Below are 6,121 nucleotides of genomic sequence, written 5' to 3'. Positions count from 1 at the left end.
GCCTTTCTTTCTTTGACAGCACACTGGTGGCAGCCCGGTGTGTCTAAGGAAGTTGCTGCAGCAGGCTACCGATCATTCCTTCTCCATGCAGAAGTGATGGATGAAAAGCACACTTCCCAAAATATTCTGCATGCGATTAGGAAAATGTTTAGCCTTTGGGTGGGAGCAGAGGCGGGCACCAATGTTGAAGTTGGTTTTGTGGTAACTGACGGAGGTGCCAATATGGTGAAAGCGCTGCGAGATGGTCATATTGTTGGTGTGCGCTGTGCAGCCCACATCATCCATCTTGTAGTGAAGGCAGCAATGTCAGAAGGAACTAATGTGGCAGCAGTAGTTCTGTCCCGCTGCAGAAAGATCGCTGGGCACTTTCACCATAGTGTTAAGGCTAGCCAACTTTTGAGGGAAGAGCAAGAGAGGTCAGGTCTTCCCGTACACTGCCTACGTCAGGATGTCAGTACACGGTGGAACTCCACGTTAGACATGCTAGAGAGGATTTTGGAGCAGCAGAGGGCAATCCATAATCTTGCCTCAGAGCACAATATAGGGATTACCTCTCCATTGAATAGGGAGGATTGGACAGTGATCGCCCAGCTAGTGGCAGTCCTTAAACCATTCAGGGATGCCACAGAAAATTTAAGCTCAAACACTGCCAGTCTGGCCCAGGTAATCCCAGTGTTCTCCCATCTAGGCAGCAAGATGGATGTGTTCCTTGGAAACCGTGAGGCTGTTCAAGGTGGCACTCTACATCCTGACGTAGCAGCCATAGTCAGGAAGCTGAAGGATCTGCTAAAAGTACACCTTCGCAAGCGAATGGAAGAGAGTCCCGGAATGATGCTAGCGTGCCTTTGTGATCCAAGAATTAAGGGAAAGCTAGCTTTGAAATTCAATGTTCTCAGTAGCTACCGGGAGCAATTGGTCAACAAGGTGCGTGACTGGCAGCGTAAAATGGGAATGCTGTCCGAGGAGGGTGAGGTGCAGGAGGAGGAAGAGATGATGTGGTCTGCTACCCCTAGCAGCAGCATCAGCAGCAGTGCCACAAGCAGCACAACACAGCTGAGTGGAGCAGCTGCGTTTTGGGAAGAGGCACTTGGCAGTATAGTTGGACCATCTGACAGAGCTAGCAGCAGAAAGGAGAGTAGTGCTGCTGAAATGGTCAAACTTTACCTCTGTGAAGTTCCTTCTGCTCCTAATGTTGATCCTCTTAGCTACTGGGATGAAAAGAAGAGTGTGTGGCCTGCACTCTCATGGGTTGCGCAGCAGCTTCTATCATGTCCGCCAACCACTGTTCAAAGTGAGCTCGTGTTTTCTATGACTGGAAACATACTGAGTCCACAGCGCTCACGCATGGCACCTCATCTGATGGAGCAGATTGCCTTTCTTAAATTCAATCTGCCCAAATTGGGTTACCCAGCTCTTAGCTTGGAAAGTTAAATTTTTTCTCTCTAATGTTTAAGGTAGTTTCTCCCCCTGGTTGCACTTGCTGCGGTGTGGCAATGCCTGCTACCTCCGCTGGTGTAGCCAATTTACGCTAGGGCCTAGTGTCTGAGCTCTGTAAGTCCGCTCCCAAACGCCTAGGACTGACAGTCTTTGGATGCTTTGCCCTGGGGTGAAACAGGTGAGTGGGTCGTCAATTGCCCACTCATTCACCTTTTTCCGTTTCCAACGCTGCTGCTGGTGGTGGTGCCAGTATCTTTTGCCAGTTCGCTTCCTGGCTGAAATCATGCCTCAGATGTCCCTAATGGAAAGGGTAGTTTCTCCCCCCTGGTTGCACTTGCTGCGGTGTGGCAACGCCTGCTACCTCCGCCGGTGTAGCTAGCTTATGCTAGGGCCTTGTGTCTGAGTTCTGTAGGTCTGCTCCCAAACGCCAAGGACTGACAGTGCTTGGATGCTTTGCCCTGGGGTGAAACAGGTGAGCGGGTCGTCAATTGCCCACTCATTCGCCTTTCCCAATTCTGCTGCTGCTGGTGGTGGTGCCAGTGTCTCTCTTCAATGCCAGTTCGCTTCCTGGCTAGTGTCATGCCTCGAATGTCCCTGATGGTGAGGGTAGTTTCTCCCCCCTGGTTGCACTTGCTGCGGTGTGGCAACGCCTGCTACCTCCGCCGGTGTAGCCAGCTTACGCTAGGGCCTTGTGTCTGAGTTCTGTAGGTCTGCTCCCAAACGCCAAGGACTGACAGTGCTTGGATGCTTTGCCCTGGGGTGAAACAGGTGAGCGGGTCGTCAATTGCCCACTCATTCGCCTTTCCCAATTCTGCTGCTGCTGGTGGTGGTGCCAGTGTCTCTCTTCAATGCCAGTTCGCTTCCTGGCTAGTGTCATGCCTCGAATGTCCCTGATGGTGAGGGTAGTTTCTCCCCCCTGGTTGCACTTGCTGCGGTGTGGCAACGCCTGCTACCTCCGCCGGTGTAGCCAGCTTACGCTAGGGCCTTGTGTCTGAGTTCTGGAAGTCCGCTCCCAAACGCCAAGGACTGACAGTTTTTGGATGCTTTGCCCTGGGGTGAAACAGGTGAGCGGGTCGTCAATTGCCCACTCATTCGCCTTTTCCAATGCTGCTGCTGGTGGTGGTGCCAGTGTCTCTTCTCTGCCAGTTCGCTTCCTGGCTAGTGTCATGCCTCAAATGTCCCTTATGGTAAGGGCAGTTTCTCCCCCCTGGTTGCACTTGCTGCGGTGTGGCAACGCCTGCTACCTCCGCCGGTGTAGCCAGCTTACGCTAGGGCCTTGTGTCTGAGTTCTGGAAGTCCGCTCCCAAACGCCAAGGACTGACAGTCTTTGGATGCTTTGCCCTGGGGTGAAACAGGTGAGCGGGTCGTCAATTGCCCACTCATTCGCCTTTTCCAATGCTGCTGCTGGTGGTGGTGCCAGTGTCTCTTCTCTGCCAGTTCGCTTCCTGGCTAGTGTCATGCCTCAAATGTCCCTTATGGTAAGGGCAGTTTCTCCCCCCTGGTTGCACTTGCTGCGGTGTGGCAACGCCTGCTACCTCCGCCAATGTAGCCAGCTTACGCTAGGGCCTTGTGTCTGAGTTCTGGAAGTCCGCTCCCAAACGCCAAGGACTGACAGTGTTTGGATGCTTTGCCCTGGGGTGAAACAGGTGAGCGGGTCGTCAATTGCCCACTCATTCGCCTTTCCCAATTCTGCTGCTGCTGGTGGTGGTGCCAGTGTCTCTCTTCAATGCCAGTTCGCTTCCTGGCTAGTGTCATGCCTCGAATGTCCCTGATGGTGAGGGCAGTTTCTCCCCCCTGGTTGCACTTGCTGCGGTGTGGCAACACCTGCTACCTCCGCCAATGTAGCCAGCTTACGCTAGGGCCTTGTGTCTGAGCTCTGGAAGTCCGCTCCCAAACGCCAAGGACTGACAGTGTTTGGATGCTTTGCCCTGGGGTGAAACAGGTGAGCGGGTCGTCAATTGCCCACTCATTCGCCTTTCCCAATTCTGCTGCTGCTGGTGGTGGTGCCAGTGTCTCTCTTCAATGCCAGTTCGCTTCCTGGCTAGTGTCATGCCTCGAATGTCCCTGATGGTGAGGGCAGTTTCTCCCCCCTGGTTGCACTTGCTGCGGTGTGGCAACGCCTGCTACCTCCGCCTTGTGTCTGAGCTCTGGAAGTCCGCTCCCAAACGCCAAGGATTGACAGTGTTTGGATGCTTTGCCCTGGGGTGAAACAGGTGAGTGGGTCGCCAATTGCCCACTCATTCGCCTTTTCAAAGCTGCTGCTGGTGGTGGTGCCAGCATCTCTTCTCTGCCAGTTCGCTTCCTGGCTAGAGTCATGCCCAAAATGTCCCTAGTGGTAAGGGCAGTTTCTCCCCTCTGGCTGCGTCTGTCTGCGGTGTGGCAACGCCTGCTACCTCCGCCGGAGTGGCCAGCTTACGCTAGGGCCTAGTGTCTGAGCTCTGGAAGTCTGCTGCCAAACGTCTAAGACTGACAGTGTTTGGGTACTTTGCCCTGGGGTGAAACAGGTGAGTGGGTCGCCAATTGCCCACTCATTCGCCTTTCCCAATTCTGCTGCTGCTGCTGCTGCTGGTGGTGCCAGTGTCTCTTCGATGCCAGTTCGCTTCCTGGCTAGTGTCATGAATCAAATGTCCCTAATGGTAAGGGCAGTTTCTCCCCCCTGGCTGCCTCTGTCTGCGGTGTGGCAACGCCTGCTACCTCCGCCGGAGTGGCCAGCTTACGCTAGGGCCTAGTGTCTGAGCTCTGGAAGTCTGCTGCCAAACGTCTAAGACTGACAGTGTTTGGGTGCTTTGCCCTGGGGTGAAACAGGTGAGTGGGTCGCCAATTGCCCACTCATTCGCCTTTCCCAATTCTGCTGCTGCTGCTGCTGCTGGTGGTGCCAGTGTCTCTTCGATGCCAGTTCGCTTCCTGGCTAGTGTCATGAATCAAATGTCCCTAATGGTAAGGGCAGTTTCTCCCCCCTGGCTGCCTCTGTCTGCGGTGTGGCAACGCCTGCTACCTCCGCCGGAGTGGCCAGCTTACGCTAGGGCCTAGTGTCTGAGCTCTGGAAGTCTGCTGCCAAACGTCTAAGACTGACAGTGTTTGGGTGCTTTGCCCTGGGGTGAAACAGGTGAGTGGGTCGCCAATTGCCCACTCATTCGCCTTTCCAATTTTTCAATGCTGCTGGTGGTGGTGGTGGTGGTGCCAGCATCTCTTCTCTGCCAGTTCGCTTCCTGGCTAGAGTCATGCCCAAAATGTCCCTAATTGTAAGGGCAGTTTCTCCCCCCTGGCTGCCTCTGTCTGCGGTGTGGCAACGCCTGCTACCTCCGCCGGAGTGGCCAGCTTACGCTAGGGCCTTGTGTCTGAGCTCTGGAAGTCTGCTGCCAAACGTCTAAGACTGACAGTGTTTGGGTGCTTTGCCCTGGGGTGAAACAGGTGAGTGGGTCGCCAATTGCCCACTCATTCGCCTTTCCCAATTCTGCTGCTGCTGCTGCTGCTGGTGGTGCCAGTGTCTCTTCGATGCCAGTTCGCTTCCTGGCTAGTGTCATGAATCAAATGTCCCTAATGGTAAGGGCAGTTTCTCCCCCCTGGCTGCCTCTGTCTGCGGTGTGGCAACGCCTGCTACCTCCGCCGGAGTGGCCAGCTTACGCTAGGGCCTTGTGTCTGAGCTCTGGAAGTCTGCTGCCAAACGTTTAAGACTGACAGTGTTTGGGTGCTTTGCCCTGGGGTGAAACAGGTGAGTGGGTCGCCAATTGCCCACTCATTCGCCTTTCCCAATTCTGCTGCTGCTGCTGCTGCTGGTGGTGCCAGTGTCTCTTCGATGCCAGTTCGCTTCCTGGCTAGTGTCATGAATCAAATGTCCCTAATGGTAAGGGCAGTTTCTCCCCCCTGGCTGCCTCTGTCTGCGGTGTGGCAACGCCTGCTACCTCCGCCGGAGTGGCCAGCTTACGCTAGGGCCTTGTGTCTGAGCTCTGGAAGTCTGCTGCCAAACGTCTAAGACTGACAGTGTTTGGGTGCTTTGCCCTGGGGTGAAACAGGTGAGTGGGTCGCCAATTGCCCACTCATTCGCCTTTTCAATGCTGCTGCTGGTGGTGGTGCCAGCATCTCTTCTCTGCCAGTTCACTTCCTGGCTAGAGTCATGCCCAAAATGTCCCTAATGGTAAGGGCAGTTTCTCCCCCCTGGCTGCCTCTGTTTGCGGTGTGGCAACGCCTGCTACCTCCGCCGGAGTGGCCAGCTTACGCTAGGGCCTAGTGTCTGAGCTCTGGAAGTCTGCTGCCAAACGTCTAAGACTGACAGTGTTTGGGTGCTTTGCCCTGGGGTGAAACAGGTGAGCGGGTCGCCAATTGCCCACTCATTTGCCTTTCCCATTTCCTTTTCCATTTCATTATTTTCCTTCTGATACACAACCAACCAAACATAACACACACAATAACACATATAACACATATAACACACAGTGACATCACACATAACACACATACACACACACTTACAATGCACAAAACACAAGGACGTTTTCCTTGTTATTTGCCCTGGCCTTCACTCACTAATAGCATTACATTAACACTATAACTCACACTTCACCCTATAACATTTTTCCATCCACATACCTGCCAACAGACCCAACTTTTTCAGGGACAGTCCTGCTTTTTTCCAGTCCTGTCCCATCTAATTTAGCTAAACTAGGTATGCAAAATGCAAATACAC

The sequence above is a fragment of the Spea bombifrons genome, chromosome 2 (genome assembly GCF_027358695.1).
Source record: "Spea bombifrons isolate aSpeBom1 chromosome 2, aSpeBom1.2.pri, whole genome shotgun sequence".
NCBI classification, from domain to species: domain Eukaryota; kingdom Metazoa; phylum Chordata; class Amphibia; order Anura; family Pelobatidae; genus Spea; species Spea bombifrons.
Note: the sequence above shows the minus strand (reverse complement) of the source record.